The 21,627-nt window shown below is 36.2% G+C and overlaps 1 protein-coding gene across 3 annotated transcripts in view; it reads left to right on the top strand.

Annotated features, from left to right (window-relative positions):
- The window catches only part of EPM2A (EPM2A glucan phosphatase, laforin), a 115,933-nt gene that overhangs the window by 37,215 nt on the left and 57,091 nt on the right, over positions 1 to 21,627 (top strand). The gene's annotated exons all lie outside the window — the stretch shown is intronic.

Raw genomic sequence — 21,627 nt, 5'->3', positions numbered from 1 at the left:
TCAGTAATTCTAGCCCATACTGATATTACCTTCTCCAACATACTCCATTTTTAGTTTTCTACATTCATATAGACACTACAAACCTATCATAATTTTTCTTTCTCAGTGAGCCAGTTGATCCTTAGAATACAACTCAGCATAGCCTTTCAGTCATCATACATGGAAAGTGGCATTTGAGATGAGGCCTATTTGCAATCCTTTGGTACTCTGTTCATGTTTCAGTTAACATATTGTCTTAAAATTATTTTCATAATTTAGTTTTGTTTCACTCACTAATGGCTTCCTATAACTTTTGCCTAATCAGCAGAAATCCATTTGTTATGGGAATCATGTTTTAAACTTCATTTATTACCCCATCCTAGCATAGGACTGGATACATAACAAGCTGTCAATCATACTTGATTATTAACTGGATTAAATTGGAATGTTTTGCATATATGAGTGTATTAGTCTGCTAGGACTGCCATAATAAAATACCACAGACTGGACGGCTTAAGCAACAGAAGTTTATTTTCTCACAATTTTGATGAGTAGAAGTCATAGATGAGGGTGCTGGCAGATTCCGCTTCTGGTAATGCTTCTCTTCCTGGCTTGCAGATAGCCACCATCTGCGTGTATCCTTACATGGTGTTTCCTCTGTGTGCTTGAGGAGAGAGAGATCTCTGGTGTTTTTTCCTCTTCTTATGGTGTGTAATGGCATTAGGACTTCACGCTGTGATCTCATTTTACCTTAATTACCACTATAAAGGTCCTATGTTTAAATACAATCACATTGGGAGGTTAGGGCTTCAATATATAAATTTTGGGGTGGGGGAGACACAATACAGTCCACAACAATGGGATATTCAATTTGTACTTTTTAAAATGCACTATTAAAATTCGCTTTTGCTTTTACCTCGTTTTTTTTTTTTTTTTCTATTATGTTTCTTCAAATTAACTTGGTATAAGGCTCCATTTCATCCATGTCTTTTTATAATCATGGAAGTTTTTTGTTGTACTGTTTTCTGCTCTGTATGATTTGACAGCTGTTAATTAAGTCTTTCCTTAAAATTCTTAGCTGGAACTGATCAAGGTCCTTCTGGGAGTTTTCCCCCAAAGATCCCCACTGGAGGCTTGGCAGATCGTGAATCCAAGGCTAAACTTTGTCAGTCACTCCTGTTTCCTTTTTCTGCACGCCTTAAGCTTACCTTTGAGAGGGCTAACACGTTGTACTGGGCTGCTAAACAACCATCTCAAGGACATTTGTCTATTTTCTCATAAGCATTTGAATGACCTTAACTCTAATTGTTGGGAACAAATGGGGCCTACCTATTATGCACCAAGTTATGAGCCCACTGAGTTGTAATTCTGCCATAATTCTATGCAGTAATTGTCTTAGGCTGAGTGGCTCATTTTTCACTAAAAGAGCTAGACAAGTTCATGTATACAAATGTACAGAAAGACTGGTGCTTATGTATCCAAAATTTCACGATATTATTTGTCATCAAAATAACAATAATCAATAGTAATCAGTTTTCTACCTTGAAACATACCCCCCCCCACACACACACGCACACCACACCACACACTACACACACCCCTACCTGTGCCAGATGTTTATTACCAGGATCATACTATCATATTTGATATTTTCTTTCCTGATCCTCCAAATTCTAACTTCCTTATCAAATAATATTTTCATTTATTTTAGAAAACCTTGTTATCTCTAATTCTGGTACCTGTTTTAATCATTGCTGTATGGGTTGCTTATTTGTCTTTATAATTCCTATTTCTATTATTGATATTTTTAAGGGAAAAATCATAATTGTATACATGTGTGGGGTACATTGTAATGTTTTGATATAAGTATATATGTGGAATAAGTAAATCAAGCTAATTAACACATATCACTTCACTTTTTGTGGAGAGAAACCTCTGAAATTTATACTCATAGCTATTTCCAATATATTATTGACTTTAGTCACCTTACTGCGTAATAGATCTCAAAAGCTTATTCCTCCTGTCAGTTGAAACTTCTTACCTTTTGACAAACAACTTTCTTTTCCCTTTCCATGCATATCCACTCCAAGCCTCTACTAATCATCTATTTACTCACTACTTCTATGAGTTTGAATTTTTTAGATTCCACAAATAAGTGACATTATATGTTATTTACCTTTCTGTGCCTGCCTTATTTCACTTAACACAATGTCATTTACGTTTATCTACGTCATAGCAAATGACAGGATTTCCTTGTTTTTTTTTTTATGGCTGAATAGTATTCTATTTTGTATATACGCTATATTTTATTTATCCATTCATCTATTTCTTCTGTGTTTTGTTTTTGTTGTTGTTGTTGTTGAGATGGAGTCTCGTTCTGTCACCCATGTTGGAGTGCAGTGGCATGATCTTGACTCATTGCAGCCTCTGCCTCCCAGGTTCAAGCAGTTACTCTGCCTCAACCTCCTGAATAGCTGGGATTGCAGGTGCCCGCTACCACGCCTGGCTAATTTTTGTATTTTTAGTAAAGATGGGGTTTCATCATGTTAGCTGGACGGGTCTTGAACTCCTGACCTCGAGTGATCTGCCCACCTCAGCCTCCCAAAGTGCTGGGATTGTAGACGTAAGCCACCTTGCCCGGCCCATTCATCTGTTGATGGACACTTAGGTTGTTTCCATATCTTGGCTGTTGTGAATAATGCTGCAGTAAACATAGGATGCAGATTTTTTTTTTGTCGTATTGATAATTTTCTTTGTCATATTGATTTCAGTATATCCAGAAGTGGGATTGCTGGATCATCATGTAGTAGTTCTATTTTTGGTTTTTTGGGCAATCTCCATACCATTTCTCATAATTGCTGTACTAATGTACATTACCATCAACAGTGTACATGTTTCCTTTTGTCTACATTCTCACCAACATTTATCTTTCATCATTTTGATAGTAGCCATTCTAACAAGTGTGAGGTAAAATCTCATTATAGTATTAATATTCATTTATTTAATGATTAATGATATTTAGTATTTTTTCATGAACCTGTTGGCCATTTGTGTCTTCTCTTGAAAAATGTCTATTTAGGTCCTTTGTGTTACTTTTTTTTTTTAATCTCTCAGAAAACTTTTTATTTCTCATTTCTTTTTTTCTTTTTTAAATTATACTTTAAGTTCTGGGATACATGTGCAGAATGTGCAGGTTTGTTACATACGTGCCATGGTTGTTTCCTGCACCCATCAGTCCATCATATACATTAAGTATTTCTCCTAATGCTATCCCTCTCCTAGTCCCCCACACCTGACAGACCCTGGTGTGTGATGTTCCCCTCCCTGTGTCCTTGTGTTCTCATTGTTGAACTCCCACTTATGATTGAGAACATACAGTCTTTGGTTTTCTGCTGCTGTGTTAGTTTACTGAGAATGATGGTTTCCAACTTCATCCGTGTCCCTGCAAAGGACATGAACTCATCCTTTTTTATGGCTGCATAGTATTTCATGATGTATATGTGCCACATTTTATTTATCCAGTCTATCATTGATGGGCATTTGGGTTGGTTCCAAGTCTTTGCTATTGTAAACAATGCTGCAAAAAACATGTGTGCATGTGTCTTTATCGTAGAATGATTGATAATTATTTGGGTATATACCCAGTAATAGGATTGCTTGGTTAAATGGTATTTCTGATTCTGGATCCTTGAGGAATCACCGCACTGTCTTCCACGATGGTTGAACTTATTTACACTCCCACTAACAGTGTAAAAGCGTTCCTATTTCTCCACATCCTCTCCAGCATCTGTTGTTTCCTGAGTTTTTAATGATCGCCATTCTAACTGGCATGGAATGGTGTCTGATTGTAGTTTTGATTTGCGTTTCTCTAATGACCAGTGATGATGAGCTTTTTTTCATATGTTTTTTGGCTGCATAAATGTCTTCTGTGTTTGTTTGTTTGTTTGTTTTGCTATTGAGTTGTTTGAATTCCTTATATATTTTGGATATTAACCTGTTATCATATAGGTGGTTTGCAAATATTTTTTCCCATTTTATGAATTGTCTTTCACTTTGTTTCCTTTGCTATGCAGAAGCTGTTTAGTATTATGCAATCCCATTTGTTTACTTTTGCTTTTGTGGCTTCTGCTTTCAGAGTTATATACAAAGGTTACATATTCAGTGTCATTTCCCAAATCAGTGCTGTGGAGCTTTATCCCTATGTTTTCCTAGTAGTTTTACAGTTTCAGGTCTTCTATTTAAGTCTTTAATTTACTTTGAGTTGATTTTTGTACATTATGTGAGATAAGGATCCAATTTCATTCTTCTGCATGTGGATATCCAGTTTTTACAACACCATTTATTGAACAGTCTCTTTCCCCATTGTGTGTCCTTGACACCTTTGTTGAAACTCAATTGGCCAATGTGTCCGCTTTATTCTAGTATTCGCTATCTTGATTACAATAGCTTTATAATATATTTTTGAAACCAAGGACACTTGTCCCTTTTGCTTAAGATGGTTTTGGTTATTTGGGAAATTTTGTGGTTCTATACAAATTTATGGATTTTTTTTCTGTTTCTGTGAAAAATGACATTGATATTTTGATAGGGATTATGTTGAATCTGTAGATTGCTTTGGGTAATATAGACATTTTAACAATATTAATTTTTCCAATCTATAAACATAACATATATTTCCATTTGTTTGTGTTTTCTTGAATGTTTTCATCAGTGTCTTACAGTTTTCAGTATACAGATTACTCACCTTTAAATTGGTTAAATTTACACCTTAGTATTTTATTTTTGTTGCTATTGTAAATGGAATTATTTTCTTAATTTCCTATTCATATAGTTCTTTATTGGTATAGGAATCTACTGACTTCTGTATTCTGCAACTTTACCAAATTTGTTTATCCGTTCTAACAGTATTTTGGTGGAGTCTTTAGGATTTTCTATATATATGATTTTGTCAACACATAAAGACTATTTCTTTCATTTCTTCATTTCCCATTAGGATGCCTTTTATTTCCTTTTCTTGATTAGTTTCTCTGCCTAACACTTCTAGTACTATGTTGAAAATTAATGATGAGAGTGGGTATCCTTATCTTGCCCCTGATCTTAGAGGAAAAACTTTCAACTTTTCACCATTGAATATGCTATTAGCTGTGGGTTTGTCATATATGGCCTTTATCGTGTTGAGATATGATCCTCTATACCTAATCTGTTGAGAATTTTTACCAGAAAAGGTTGTGAAATTTTGTCAAGTGCTTTTGCTGTATTTATCGAGATGATCATATGGTTTTTATTACTTATTCTGTTAATGTATTGTATCACATTTATTGATTCTTGTATATTGAACCATCCTTGCATCCTAGGAATAAATTCAACTTGACCATAGTGAATTATTCTTTTAATGTGTTGTTAAATTTGATTTCTAGTATTTTATTGAGGATTTTTACATTTATGTTCATCAGAGATTATTGGTCTATAATTTTCTCTTCTTATAGTGTCCCTATCTGGCTTTAGTGTCAGGGTAATCCTGGCCTCATAAAATGGATTTGGAAGTACTTTCTCCACTCCGTTTTTTGGAAGAGTTTGAGAAGAACTAGTATTAGTTTTTTAAATGTTTGGTAAAATTCAGCAGTGATGCAATCACGTTTGGGACTTTTCTTTGATGGGTGACTTTTATTATTGATTTAATCTCCTTACTTGTTATTGGTTTATTCCGATTTTCTATTTATTCTTGATTTAGTCCAGTAGGTGGTATATTTCTATGAACTTACCTATTTCTTCTAGGTTATCCAATTAGTTGGCATATACTTGTTCTTAGTAGTTTTTTATGATTCTTGTCATCAGGTGTAATGTCTCCTCTTTAATTTCTGATTTTATTTCCTTGAGTCTTTTCTTATCTTTATTTACTTGAGTCATCTTCTTAGTCTAGAAAGAGTTTGTCTCTTCTATTTATCTTTGCAAAAAAACCCCTCTTAGTTTTATTTTTAAAATTGTTTTTCTAGTCTCTATTTTATTCATTTCTGCCCTAATCTTTGTTATTTCTTCCTTCTTCTAACTCTGGCCTTAGTTTGTTCTTCTTTGTCTTGTTCCCTGGGATCCCTTATTTGAGATCCTTCTTCTCCTTGTTCTTTTTTTGATGTAGACATTTATTGATGTGAACTTTCTTCTTAGAATTGACTTTGCTGCATCTAATATGTTTTGATATGTTGTATACCCGTTATCATTTGTCTGAAGATGTTATTTAATTTCCTTTTTGATTCCTTCTTTTACTTATTAGTTGTTCAGGAGCATGTTGTTTAATTTCTGCATATTTGTAAATTTTCCCAGTTTTCTCCTACAATTGAGTTCTAGTTTCATATCATTATAGCAGGAAACAATAGTGGATATGATTTCAGTCTTCTGGAATTATTAAAGACTTGTATTGTGGCTTAACATATGATCTGTTTTGGAGGATGTTCTGTATATATTTGAGAAGAATGTGTATTCTTTTGCCGTATATTTCTGTTAGATCCATTTGGTCTAAAGTGTAATTAAAGTACAACATTTCCTTATTGATTTTCTGTCTAAAAAATGATGTTCTGTCCAATGCTGAAAGTGGATTATTAAAGTCCCCTACTGTTATAGTATTGCAGTCTATCTCTCCCTTCAGATTGCTTAATAACTGCCTTAGATATTTAGGTGCTACTATGTTAGATGTATATATATTTATAAATGTTGAAGAATTGACACCTTTATCATTATATAATCACCTTCTTTGTCTTTCTTTACTGTTGTTTGACTTAAAGTCTTTTTCATCTGATAGAAATATAGCTACCTCTGCTCTCTTTTGTCTTCCATTTGCATGGAATATATTTTTCCATCCCTTTATTTTCCATCTACGTGTGTTCTTACAAGTAGAGTGAGTATTTTGTAGGCAGCATCTAGTTGTGTTTTGCTTTTTCAGTCTATTCAGTCACTTTATATCTTTTGATTGGAGAATTCAATCCATTTTCACCCAAGGAAATTATAGTATGTAAGGACTTACCTTACTGCTTTTTCTTAATTTGTTTTCTGGTTGTTCTGTGTATCTTTTTTTCTTCCTCTTGTCTTTCTTTGTGGTTTGATTGTCTTCTGTAGTGATATGTCTTGAATGCCTTCTTTTTATATTTTGTGGAAGTATAATAGGGTTTTGCTTTGCAATTACCATGAGGTTTACATAAAACATTACCTGTAACAGGCTATTCTAAGCTGATACCAACTTAACTTTAATCAAATACAAAAGCTCTCCACGTCTACTCCTCCCTACCACATTTTACGATTTTGATGCAAAGTTGACAACTTTTTGTAATTTGTATCCCTTAACAATTTATCAAAGCCACAGTTGTTTTTAATAGTTTTGTCTTTTAACTCTCATGTTAGAGATAAAATTGCTTTACACATCACCTTTCAAGCAAAAGACTATTTTGAATCTAACTGTGTATTACTGATACCATTGAATGTTTTCCCTTCATGTATTTTATGTTATTAATTAGTGGTATGTTTTCTCAGCTTAAAAAACTCACTTTAAGAATTCCCATAAGACAGGACTAGTGGTGATGAATTCCCTTATTCTTTATCTTAGGAACCATATTCTCTCCTTCCACTCTAGAAATCTGTTTGTGAATGTGGTAGGTTGTACTGACAGTTGGGGAGGAGGAGAAGAGAGAAATATTACAGAAATGCAAAAAACTTCAAATTAAATATTAAAAAATGCTTGCCATTTACTGCTCTTGGGTGGTCTCATGATCAGGGTATTTTGACTATCGTTTATTCTTACATAGTTTTTCTAGCTGTATCTTCCTTCTCTTTCTGCATCTCACCTTTCCTTCTTCTTGTCAATCCTAACACCCCTTACTTCATCCTCTCCTTCACTGATTGTATCTCAGGTTTACATTGCATTAGGAAGGACAGTTTATCTATATTTATGACTACCCCTGAACTCAGCTATTTTCTACCTTTGCATTTTGCCACTCATCACAGTGCTCAAATGGAACAGGATTCATCATCTCAAAGAGGCAGTTGGTTGAACAAAAAGATTTTTTGTGCTTTTTATTTCGTTTTTGCCATTAGAAGAGAACATCAAAGTGCCAAAGAGTTTGTAATGACTATACTGTGTTTGTGCAACTTTATGCAATAATAGCTTCTGAGGTAGTAACATATGGGGCATGAGAGAGATCAGATGTGGGTGAGTTAATAGTTAAAATTAGAGATTAATGTGTTAGAATCAAAACTTATGTTCATATGCTAGAAATGAAACACTTAAAATAATTAAAATCCAAAGAGGATAGTTCAAATGAAATACCATGAATAATTATTGTAAATTTTATTTTGCTTAAGGAGACTATACCTATCCAATAGATATTTAACCAATATAATTTCAAAACTTTTGGCTTTATTAAGAAAGAAACATATTTTAAGCCAAACTCTCAAACTTAGAGAACTATGTAAAATAATGAGTTAGTTGTGAGTTTTTAAATTCTAGGGTTATTTCTGTGACTTTAATTGGAGTGCCAGACAACACTTCCCTTACACCTGCACTTTTACTCACTTTGTTTTAAACCACCTAACTTGCCTTGATGAACAAATAACAAAGTAGCTAAAACTGTTCTGAAGAAAGATGTTTTTGTTAATTAAACCAATATTTTTCTACTTTTCTACCAAAAATACAGATTAGTTTATCCCAACATAGTGAGCGATTTATATGTTTACTTTTAAAATTTTAATTTTAATAAATTTATCTTTTAATTTTAACTTTTACAGATTTAGAAGTACAAGTACAGTTTCATTACATGGACATATTGCACAGTCGTGAAGTCTAGGCTTTTAGTGTGTTTGTCACCTGAATAGTGTACATTGTACCGAATAGGTAATTTTTCATCCCTCACCTCTTCCTACCTCCACACCTTTTGAAGTCTCTAATATCTATTATTTCATTCTGTATGTCCATGTCTATCCAATTCTTAGCTTCTACTTATATGTGAGAATATGTGGTATTAGACTTTCTAATGGATTTTCTATATATAATCATCTTAGAATGATTGCCTCCACGTCCAAATAGGAAGACAGGAAGTCAAACTATCCCTGTTGGCAGATGATATGATTCTATACCTAGAAAACCTCACAGTCTCTACCCAAAAGCTCCTTGTTCTGATAAACAACTTGAGCAACGTTTTAGGATACAAAATCAACATGCGAAAATTATAGCATTTCTATATACCAACAGCATCCAAGCTGAGAGCCAAATCAAGAATGAAATCCCATTTACAATAGCCATAAATAGAATAAAATACCTAGGAATACAGCTAACCAGATATATGAAAGAATTCTGCAACAGGAATTACAAAATACTGGTCAAAGGAGTCAGGGATGACGTAAACAAACAAAACATCCCATGCTCCTGGATAAGAAGAATTAATATTGCCCAAATGGCCATACTGCCCAAAGAATTTATAGATTCAACCCTATTCCCATCAATCTATCAATAAAATTCTTCACAGGATTAGATAAAAACTTTTAAAATTCATATGGAATCAGAAAAGAGCTCGAATAGCCAAAGCAATCGCAAAAAGAACAAAGCTGGAGACATCACATGACTTCAAACTATACTACAAGGCTATTGTAACCAAAACAGTATGGTACTTATACCAAAATGGACACATAGACCAATGGAACAGAATAGAGAGCCCAGAAATAATGCTGGACACCTAAAACCATCTGATCTTTGACACAGTTAACAAAATAAGCAATGGGGAAAGGACCCTGTTCAATAAATAATGCTGGGATAACTGGCTAGCCATATGCAGAAGATTGAAACTGGACCCCTTCCATATACCGTATACAAAAGTTAACACAAAATAGATTAAAAACCTAAATATAAAACCTAAAACTATTTATTATTGATTTCTAGTTTGATTCTCTTAATGTCAGAACACACTATTTGTATGTTTTAAGTTTTCTAAAAATTTGAAGTTGTTTTATGGTACAGGATATGTTCTATCTTGGTTTATGTACTGTGAACATGAACATGTGCATTCTGCTATACTGGGTACTGTGTAAATGTCAACCAGATAGTGTTGGTTGATGGTGCTCTTGAAGTTTCTAATATCCCTGCTGATTTTCTGTCTAATTGTTCTAACAGTGGTTTTGGGTGAGGTGCTGAGGTCTAAAACTATAATTCTAGATTTTTTAAATTCTTTCAGTTCTCTCAGTTTTTTGCTTTACATATTTAACAACCTTACTGTTTGATATATATACAGTTAAAGTTGCCGTGTCGTCTTGTTGATACTTGTGATACTTTAAACATTGTATAATTTTGCCTCTCTAGGAATTTCTTGGAGTAAAGAAAACAAAGTATACTTTATATAATAGTAATATAACTAATCCTGCTTTTTGATTAATGTTTGCATATTATATCTTTTTCTATGCTTTTACTTCCCACCTGCCTATATAATTTGAAGTCAATTACTTCTATATAGCATATAATTGATTCACTTAAAAATTACTCTGCCAACTTTTATATTTTGATTGGTGTATTTAGACTATTTACATTTAATATAATCATTGGTATGTTAGAGCCTAAATTTGCTGTTTTATTTTTTGTTTCTGGTTGTTTTCTCTTCCTCCTTTTTCTGTGATTGTATGGCATGTCTGGTTCATAATTGAACTTTTTTTAGAATTCTGTTTTGATTTACACATAAAATTTCTATATACATTATGTATATTATATACCTAACATCATAGTTGACTGGTATTAACCTTTTATGAGTTTGAGTGAATTTTAGAAAACTTACCTCCTTTTTCATTCCCTTACCCTTCCTCATTTGCAATATAATTGCCTTAAATATTTCCTTAACATACATGTAGAACAATATCAGACAATGTTAGAATGTTTGCTTATTTACTTATATTTTTGTTTACTGTGCTTATTCCTGTTTTCAAAGAGTTTCTTTTTGTTTAGACATATTGTTAGTCATTTTTTTAAAAATTTATTTATTATTATTATACTTTAAGTTGTAGGGTACATGTGCATAACGTGCAGGTTTGTTACATATGTATACTTGTGCCATGTTAGTGTGCTGCACCCATCAACTCGTCATTTACATCAGGTATAACTCTCAATGCAATCCCTCCCCCCTCCCCCCTCCCCCCTCCCCATGATAGGCCCCGGTGTGTGATGTTCCCCTTCCTGAGTCCAAGTGATCTCATTGTTCAGTTCCCACCTATGAGTGAGAACATGTGGTGTTTGGTTTTCTGTTCTTGTGATAGTTTGCTAAGAATGATGGTTTCCAGCTGCATCCATGTCCCTACAAAGGACACAAACTCATCCTTTTTGATGGCTGCATAGTATTCCATGGTGTATATGTGCCACGTTTTCTTAATCCAATCTGTCACTGATGGACATTTGGGTTGATTCCAAGTCTTTGCTATTGTGAATAGTGCTGCAATAAACATACGTGTGCATGTGTCTTTATAGCAGCATAATTTATAATCCTTTGGGTATATACCCAGTAATGGGATGGCTGGGTCATATGGTACATCTAGTTCTAGATCCTTGAGGAATTGCCATACTGTTTTCCATAATGGTTGAACTAGTTTACAATCCCACCAACAGTGTAAAAGTGTTCCTATTTCTCCACATCCTCTCCAGCATCTGTTGTTTCCTGACTTTTTAATGATCGCCATTCTAACTGGTGTGAGATGGTATCTCATTGTGGTTTTGATTTGCATTTCTCTGATGGCCAGTGATGATGAGCATTTTTTCATGTGTCTGTTGGCTGTATGAATGTCTCCTTTTGAGAAATGTCTGTTCATATCCTTTGCCCACTTTTTGATGGGGTTGTTTGTTTTTTTCTTGTAAATTTGTTTGAGTTCTTTGTAGGTTCTGGATATTAGCCCTTTGTCAGATGAGTAGATTGCAAAAATTTTCTCCCATTCTGTAGGTTGCCTGTTCACTCTGATGGTAGTTTCTTTTGCTGTGCAGAAGCTCTTTAGTTTAATGAGATCCCATTTGTCAATTTTGGCTTTTGCTGCCATTGCTTTTGGTGTTTTAGACATGAAGTCTTTGCCCATGCCTATGTCCTGAATGGTACTACCTAGGTTTTCCTCTAGGATTTTTATGGTATTAGGTCTAACATTTAAGTCTCTAATCCATCTTGAATTAATTTTCGTATAAGGAGTAAGGAAAGGATCCAGTTTCAGCTTTCTACTTATGGCTAGCCAATTTTCCCAGCACCATTTATTAAATAGGGAATCCTTTCCCCATTTCTTGTTTTTGTCAGGTTTGTCAAAGATCAGATGGCTGTAGATATGTGGTATTATTTCTGAGGACTCTGTTCTATTCCATTGGTCTATATCTCTGTTTTGGTACCAGTACCATGCTGTTTTTGTTACTGTAGCCTTGTAGTATAGTTTGAAGTCAGGTAGCGTGATGCCTCCAGCTTTGTTCTTTTGACTTAGGATTGTCTTGGAGATGCGGGCTCTTTTTTGGTTCCATATGTACTTTAAAGCAGTTTTTTCCAATTCTGTGAAGAAACTCATTGGTAGCTTGATGGGGATGGCATTGAATCTATAAATTATCTTGGGCAGTATGGCCATTTTCACGATATTGATTCTTCCTATCCATGAGCATGCTATGTTCTTCCATTTGTTTGTGTCCTCTTTTATTTCACTGAGCAGTGGTTTGTAGTTCTCCTTGAAGAGTTCCTTTACATCCCTTGTAAGTTGGATTCCTAGGTATTTTATTCTCTTTGAAGCAATTGTGAATGGAAGTTCATTCCTGATTTGGCTCTCTGTTTGTCTGTTACTGGTGTATAAGAATGCTTGTGATTTTTGCACATTAATTTTGTATCCTGAGACTTTGCTGAAGTTGCTTATCAGCTTAAGGAGATTTTGGGCTGAGACAATGGGGTTTTCTAAATATACAATCATGTCATCTGCAAAGAGGGACAATTTGACTTCTTCTTTTCCTAACTGAATACCCTTGATTTCTTTCTCTTGCCTGATTGCCCTAGCCAGAACTTCCAACACTATGTTGAATAGGAGTGGTGAGAGAGGGCATCCCTGTCTTGTGCCAGTTTTCAAAGGGAATTTTTCCAGTTTTTTCCCATTCAGTATGATATTGTCTGTGGGTTTGTCATAAATAGCTCTTATTATTTTGAGGTACGTTCCATCAATACCGAATTTATTGAGTGTTTTTAGCATGAAGGGCTGTTGAATTTAGTCAAAAGCCTTTTCTGCATCTATTGAGATAATCATGTGGTTCTTGTCTTTGGTTCTGTTTATATGCTGGATTATGTTTATTGATTTGCGAATGTTGAACCAGCCTTGCATCCCAGGGATGAAGCCCACTTGATCATGGTGGATAAGCTTTTTGATGTGTTGCTGAATCCGGTTTGCCAGTATTTTATTGAGGATTTTTGCATCGATGTTCTTCAGGGATATTGGTCTAAAATTCTCTTTTTTTGTTGTGTCTCTGCCAGGTTTTGGTATCAGGATGATGTTGGCCTCATAAAATGAGTTAGGGAGGATTCCCTCTTTTTCTATTGATTGGAATAGTTTCAGAAGGAATGGTACCAACTCCTCCTTGTACCTCTGGTAGAATTCAGCTGTGAATCCATCTGGTCCTGGACTTTTTTTGGTTGGTAGGCTATTAATTATTGCCTCAATTTCAGAGCCTGCTATTGGTCTATTCAGGGATTCAACTTCTTCCTCGTTTAGTCTTGGAAGAGTGTAAGTGTCCAGGAAATTATCCATTTCTTCTAGATTTTCCAGTTTATTTGCGTAGAGGTGTTTATAGTATTCTCTGATGGTAGTTTGTATTTCTGTGGGGTCAGTGGTGATATCCCCTTTATCATTTTTAATTGCGTCGATTTGATTCTTCTCTCTTTTCTTCTTTATTAGTCTTGCTAGTGGTCTGTCAATTTTGTTGATCTTTTCAAAAAACCAACTCCTGGATTCATTGATTTTTTGGAGAGTTTTTTGTGTCTCTATCTCCTTCAGTTCTGCTCTTATCTTAGTTATTTCTTGCCTTCTGCTAACTTTCGAATGTGTTTGCTCTTGCTTCTCTAGTTCTTTCAATTGCGATTTTAGAGTGTCAATTTTAGATCTTTCCTGCTTTCTCTTGTGGGCATTTAGTGCTATAAATTTCCCTCTACACACTGCTTTCAATGTGTCCCAGAGATTCTGGTATGTTGTATCTTTGTTCTCATTGGTTTCAAAGAACATCTTTATTTCTGCCTTCATTTCATTATGTACCCAGTAGTCATTCAGGAGCAGGTTGTTCAGTTTCCATGTAGTTGAGCGGTTTTGATTGAGTTTCTTAGTCCTGAGTTCTAGTTTGATTGCACTGTGGTCTGAGAGACAGTTTGTTATAATTTCTGTTCTTGTACATTTGCTGAGGAGTGCGTTACTTCCAATTATGTGGTCGATTTTGGAGTAAGTACGATGTGGTGCTGAGAAGAATGTATATTCTGATGATTTGGGGTGGAGAGTTCTATAGATGTCTATTAGGTCTGCTTGCTGCAGAGATGAGTTCAATTCCTGGATATCCTTGTTAACTTTCTGTCTCGTGGATCTGTCTAATGTTGACAGTGGAGTGTTGAAGTCTCCCATTATTACTGTATGGGAGTCTAAGTCTCTTTGTAAGTCTCTAAGGACTTGCTTTATGAATCTGGGTGCTCCTGTATTGGGTGCATATATATTTAGGATAGTTAGCTCTTCCTGTTGAATTGATCCCTTTACCATTATGTAATGGCCTTCTTTGTCTCTTGATCTTTGATGGTTTAAAGTCTGTTTTATCAGAGACTAGTATTGCAACCCCCGCTTTTTTTTGTTCTCCATTTGTTTGGTAAATCTTCCTCCATCCCTTTATTTTGAGCCTATGTATGTCTCTGCATGTGAGATGGGTCTCCTGAATACAGCAGACTGATGGGTCTTGACTCTTTATCCAGTTTGCCAGTCTGTGTCTTTTAATTGGAGCATTTAGTCCATTTACATTTAAGGTTAAGATTGTTATGTGTGAACTTGATCCTGCCATTATGATATTAACTGGTTATTTTGCTCGTTAGTTGATGCAGTTTCTTCCTAGCATCAATGGTCTTTACATTTTGGCATGTTTTTGCAATGGCTGGTACCGGTTGTTCCTTTCCGTGTTTAGTGCTTCCTTCAGGGTCTCTTGTAAGGCAGGCCTAGTGGTGACAAAATCTCTAAGCATTTGCTTATCTGTCAAGGATTTTATTTCTCCTTCACTTATGAAACTTAGTTTGGCTGGATATGAAATTCTGGGTTGAAAATTCTTTTCTTTAAGAATGTTGAATATCGCCCCCACTCTCTTCTGGCTTGGAGAGTTTCTGCCGAGAGATCTGCTGTTAGTCTGATGGGTTTCCCTTTGTGGGTAACCCGACCTTTCTCTCTGGCTGCCCTTAAGATTTTTTCCTTCATTTCAACTTTGGTGAATCTGTCAATTATGTGTCTTGGAGTTGCTCTTCTCGAGGAGTATCTTTGTGGCGTTCTCTGTATTTCCTGGATTTGAATGTTGGCCTGCCCTACTAGGTTGGGGAAGTTCTCCTGGATGATATCCTGAAGAGTGTTTTCCAACTTGGTTCCATTTTCCCCCTCACTTTCAGGCACCCCAATCAGACGTAGATTTGGTCTTTTTACATAATCCCATACTTCTTGCAGGCTTTGTTCATTTCTTTTTCTTCTTTTTTCTTTTGGTTTCTCTTCTCGCTTCATTTCATTCATTTGATCCTCAATCGCAGATACTCTTTCTTCCAGTTGATCGAGTCGGTTACTGAAGCTTGTGCATTTGTCACGTATTTCTCGTGTCATGGTTTTCATCTCTTTCATTTTGTTTATGACCTTCTCTGCATTAATTACTCTAGCCATCAATTCTTCCACTTTTTTTTCAAGATTTTTAGTTTCTTTGCGCTGGGTACGTAATTCCTCCTTTGGCTCTGAGAAATTTGATGGACTGAAGCCTTCTTCTCTCATCTCGTCAAAGTCATTCTCTGTCAAGCTTTGATCCGTTGCTGGCGATGAGCTGCGCTCCTTTGCTGGGGGAGATGCGCTCTTATTTTTTGAATTTCCAGCTTTTCTGCCCTGCTTTTTCACCATCTTTGTGGTTTTATCTGCCTCTGGTCTTTGATGATGGTGATGTATTGATGGGGTTTTGGTGTAGGTGTCCATCCTGTTTGATAGTTTTCCTTCTAACAGTCAGGACCCTCAGCTGTATGTCTGTTGGAGATTGCTTGAGGTCCATTCCAGACCCTGTTTGCCTGGGTATCAGCAGCAGAGGCTGTAGAAGATAGAATATTTCTGAACAGCGAGTGTACCTGTCTGATTCTTGCTTTGGAAGCTTCCTCTCAGGGGTGTACTCCACCCTGTGAGGTGTGGGGTGTCAGACTGCCCCTAGTGGGGGATGTCTCCCAGTTAGGCTACTCAGGGGTCAGGGACCCACTTGAACAGGGAGTCTGTCCCTTCTCAGATCTCAACCTCCGTGTTGGGAGATCCACTGCTCTCTTCACAGCTGTCAGACAGAGTCATTTGCGTCTGCAGAGGTTTCGGCTGTGGTTGTTATTGTTTACTGTGCCCTGTCCTCAGAGGTGGAGTCTAGAGAGAGAGGCAGGTTTCCTTGAGCTGCTGTGAGCTCCACCCAGTTCGAGCTTCCCAGCAGCTTTGTTTACCTACTTAAGCCTCAGCAATGGCGGGCGCCCCTCCCCCAGCCTCGCTGCTGCCTTGCCGGTAGATCACAGACTGCTGTGCTAGCAATGAGGGAGGCTCCGTGGGTGTGGGACCCTCCCGGTCAGGTGTGGGATATGATATCCTGGTGTGCCTGTTTGCTTAAAGCGCAGTATTGGGGTGGGAGTTACCCGATTTTCCAGGTGTTGTGTTTCTCAGTTCCCCTGGCTAGGAAAAGGGATTCCCTTCCCCCTTGCGCTTCCCAGGTGAGGCAATGCCTCGCCCTGCTTCAGCTCTCGCTGGTCGGGCTGCAGCAGCTGACCAGCACCGATCGTCCGGCACTCTCCAGTGAGATGAACCCAGTACCTCAGTTGAAAATGCAGAAATCACCGGTCTTCTGTGTCGCTCGTGCTGGGAGTTGGAGACTGGAGCTGTTCCTATTCGGCCATCTTCGATAGTCACAATTTCAACTGCTGACTGGCTGTGCAGCTGTGGTCTCCTCACTCTTCACAGTCCAGGGCTCTTTCTTTCCCTCCAAAAAAGTCACCAGGTCCAGCTTAGAGATGGCAAGACCCTTTCCCAGCTTTCAGGATGTCCTGGCATCTTAGCTGTGCGTCTCTCCCGACCTGCAGATCACAGGGCAACAGAGGCCGTCACAGAGTCACCAAGGGCTCCCGAGGTGAAGAACGTAGAAGAGTGGAGACCTCTGTTAGTCATTTTTAAGATAATTCAGCTGGCAAAATTTTCTTAGTTTTCCTTCATTGAGCATATTTTGATTTTCCCTTTTTTTCCTGAAGGAAATAGTCACAAAGTAAGATTCTTGGTTGACAGTTGTTCTTTTTTACAGCACTTGAAAAATGCACTTCCTTTGGTGACTTCTGATGAGAAATCTGCTCATATTAGAATATTTTTTCCTTTACATTGCTGTTTTTCTCTGGCTACTTTTATGACTTCCTCTGTCTTTAGTTTTCAGAATTTTAAATATGTCATGTCTCAGTATTGATTTCTTTGGGTTTATGTTGTTTGGACTTTGCTCACCTTCTTGAATTTGTAGGTTTTGCCTCTTGCCAAATGAGAAAAGTTTTCAGGCATTGTTTTCTCAAGTACTTTTAAGCCTTACTATCTTTTCCCTCTTCTTCTAGACTCCAATTACATAAATTTAGATATTTTGTTAATAGTACCACATGTCCCCAAGGGTCTGGTTTTTTGTTTTTTTGTTTTTTTGTTTTTTTTTGTTTTTAATTCAACCTACTTTCTCTGTTGTTTGCTGTTTAGGTTGGGTAATTTCCATGATTTTATCTTGAATTTGTGAAATTCTTTCCAGTGTCCCTTCCATATTGCTCTTAAACCCATCTACTGAGTTTTTAAAATGTCAAATATTGTGTTTTTCAGTTCTAAAACTACTATTTAGTTCCTCTTTTCATCTTCCATTCCATTGCTGAGATGTTCTGATTCTTCATTTGTTTGAATGTGTTCTAATGGGTTACTGAGGCTTTAAAATATTTATCACCTAATTCTAACATTATTGTTCTGTTGGTGTTGGCCTTTATCAGGCATCTTTTTTTTCCATTTAGTTTGAAATCTTAGTGGTTATTGATGTAATGGGTGATATTCTATTGAAACCTGGACATTTGGGGTATTATATAATGAGATTAGCTCTTATGTAAACCTTTGATTTTAACTGAATTCTTCTGACACCACTCCAGCAGAAGAATAGAGGTCCCACCTTATTACCCAGTTCCTCACACTGTTTCCATTCATAACCAAACCAAACAGACTCCTCCCTGAGCGAGGTGGTAGTTCTAGCTCTCCACTAGGCCTCCATTGATAGCTCTCTGCCTGAGAAAGGGAGGAATGCCTTGTTACTGCTTCCCATATGGCATCCACTGATGGTGGGGCGGGAAGGAGGTAAAAATCTTGACTTTCCACTAGGTCACCTGTGACACGATCTCAGTGGGAAGGAGGGGCACCTCGTTACTGCCAAATGGAGGTGGAAGTCCACCTTTCCACTTGGACTCCACTGCATTGCCAAGGGTGATGCTGAAAGTTTCAGACCCCTACTCATTCTTTTCTGACACCATGACTGGTGTAATGGTGTTTAATTTAACTGGAGTTTAACTGGAGTTTAACTGGAGTTTAACTGGAGTTTAACTGGAGTAGTGTAGTTATTATCAAACAGATTTCTGTCTGGCTAGGCTTGTCTTTTCATTTGGCTAGAGAGAGTGGACTTTTGTCATGTTTTCCTTTTGCTGTCCTTGTGTTACCAGGTTGCTGGCTTCTTCAGATCTAAGTCTGGGATATATAAGGCAAAAAGAAAATGCAGGGAACTCAATACTTAGGTCTTTCCTTAGGTCTCAGTGTCTCTGGATGGTCTGTCTTCTCTTTGCCTTTCAAAGTTATCTTATGTTTGTTTATTTATAATTTTCAGGGTTTTAAATTATACTTAGTGGGAGGACTAGGGAAAAATACATTTATTCCATAGTTCTACATGCAGAAATCTCCAAAACCAAAATTATTTTACTATTCATTTTTGCCATTTCATTAGGTGAAATTAAAAAGACAAAAACCCATCCTCTAAAATACATTTTAACTATTAGAACATATTTTGAATAACTCAGGTTACTATCTATGAAAGATTTTTTTAAATGTTGCCTAAAACATAAAGGTATAAAAATGAGCAATTAAAGAAATCATTGTAGGAATGAAGAATTCTTATGAAGATGATGATACATAAATAATTCTTCTTGACCGTCATAATTTATGAATATTTGATCTCTTCAACAATTATATTTTTAAAGGTTGTTGTAAGTCAGTGTTGTAAGTGTAAGTCAGTGTTGTAAGTGTAAGTCAGTGTTGTAAGTCAGTGTTGTAAGTCAATTGTACTGACCAATGGGAGCCATAGATATTCTTTCATTAAACTAAAAAAAACACCCACTCCTTGTAGGTAATCCAATCAATTCAAAACAGTTGACTATGACAGTTTCCCTCCATCCAATTCCATTTCCTAGAAGTAACCACATCCAGTTTGTAGTCTGTGTTTACACTTTCAGTCATGCTCTGCCGCTTCACTTAGCCACTCTTGCTTTTCCTTTTCAGCTTCTCTCTCTATTCATCTTTTGTAAGTTTATCCTTCTATCTCTGGCTGTTAAACATGGAAAGACTTTCAGACTTTGTTCTAGAACGTTTTTCCTCAATTCATATTGTTTTGCTTTGTGACTCATCTATGTTCCTATTTCAATTACCATTTACACTCAAATTACTCATATATTTATGTTTCTAGTTCAGATTTCTGGTCTTAATATCAAATCAATAACTCCAGCTCTCTGTTTGACGACTCCTTTTGGATATCTAAAGAGTACTTCCAACCCAACGTTGCCAAAACTGGATAGATGATCTTTCCTTACAGCCTCTTTCAGATTTTGCATCTCAGTGAATAGTACCACTGTATATTGAATTATTTTCACTAGAAGCTTAGGAGTCATTATTGATCCCCTTTCATTTTCACCTTCCTTTTCCAATTAATCAAGTCCTGTGGCTTTTCCCTCCTGAATCTGCATAATCCTTTCAATGTCTGTGACCAAGCTTCATCATAAACCACCTAGGCCAATATAGTAGTTTTTAAAATGGACTCTCTGCTTCTGTCTGATTGTTCTTAAATTATTTTTTTACTCTGTAGCCAGAGAGGTATCCTCAAAATAAAATCTGGTTATGTTACATGTCTGCTTAGAATATTTCAAATTTTTAATTGCTCTTATGATAAATATCTGAGTTCTTAACATGACCTAGGACAGTATCTGCCTCAATAAATATTTGTAGAAGAATGAAAAAAACTTATGGTTTACAGTATTTTCTATTAAAATAGTATTACTATACACATGTATCTCTGTATGCATCAGAGATTCTTTTTTCTTATTAATATTTCTGTTGGATATGTTTCTAGAAGTGAAGTTGCTAGTATAGTTTGGATTTTATCTATTAAAAATGAAGGTTAATAGAGATGTGGTGCAGTGCCTTGTAGTCATCGAGAAAAAACATCCATTAAGAGAAAAAAGAGGTGACGGATCTAGGAAGATCAGTAATGGTTTATTAAGGGAGTCATCCTGTACCTTCTGTCTGATGGAAGGAGTTATATCTCAAAGAAACACCAAATAATTTAAGGATTTTTTTGAGAGCTTATGCCACAAGCAGATCTAGGTTAAATATTTTGTAAGACAGAGCAAGGAGAAAAGAACAAATGAATCACATTTTTATATTCATAACAGATGTGATTTATTTCTGTAAATCACTCATACATTTAGTTTGCTTACATGTCTTTCTTACAGTATATTATAATTAGGTAGTATAAAGAAAGGCATGATTTGAAATGGGATAATAAAAAGGTAATAAAAATAATGTATGAATTATAATTTTTAGAGAAATCAAGGTTTACTAGTATCTAAGACCATTTGGGCTGCTGTAAACAAAACACTGTATGTTGGTTAGCTTATAAACGATAGAAATTTATTGCTCACAGTTCTGGAGGCTGGGGGGTCTAAAATTGAGGCATACCAGATTCAGTGATTGGTGAGGGCTCACTTTCTGGTTCATAGACGGCGGCGACATGCTGTTTTCTCACATGGTGGAAGGGAGCGAGGGGTTTCTTTCATCCCTCTTTTATAAGGGAGCTAATCACATTGGTGAGGGTTCTTCTTTATGACCTAATCATCCTCTAAGGGCCCCAGCTCCTAATACCAACACCTTGGGTGTTAGGATTTCAACATATAAATTTTGGGGGAACAAAAACATTCATACCATAGCAACTAGTGTACTTGATACTGCGCAGAATCGTGAAATAGGCAAATAATATTTTTAGAGATGTGTCTCTGCTTCCTTTGATCCATGGCCCTTTAAGGAAGACGGTGTGTCTTTGTGCATATGACATCAGCAGGGAGCATCACAAAGGCATCAGATGCCGAAAAGGTG

This window comes from Macaca mulatta, chromosome 4 (assembly GCF_049350105.2).
Source record: "Macaca mulatta isolate MMU2019108-1 chromosome 4, T2T-MMU8v2.0, whole genome shotgun sequence".
Lineage (NCBI taxonomy): Eukaryota > Metazoa > Chordata > Mammalia > Primates > Cercopithecidae > Macaca > Macaca mulatta.
This window is presented reverse-complemented; position numbering and strand designations above follow the sequence as displayed.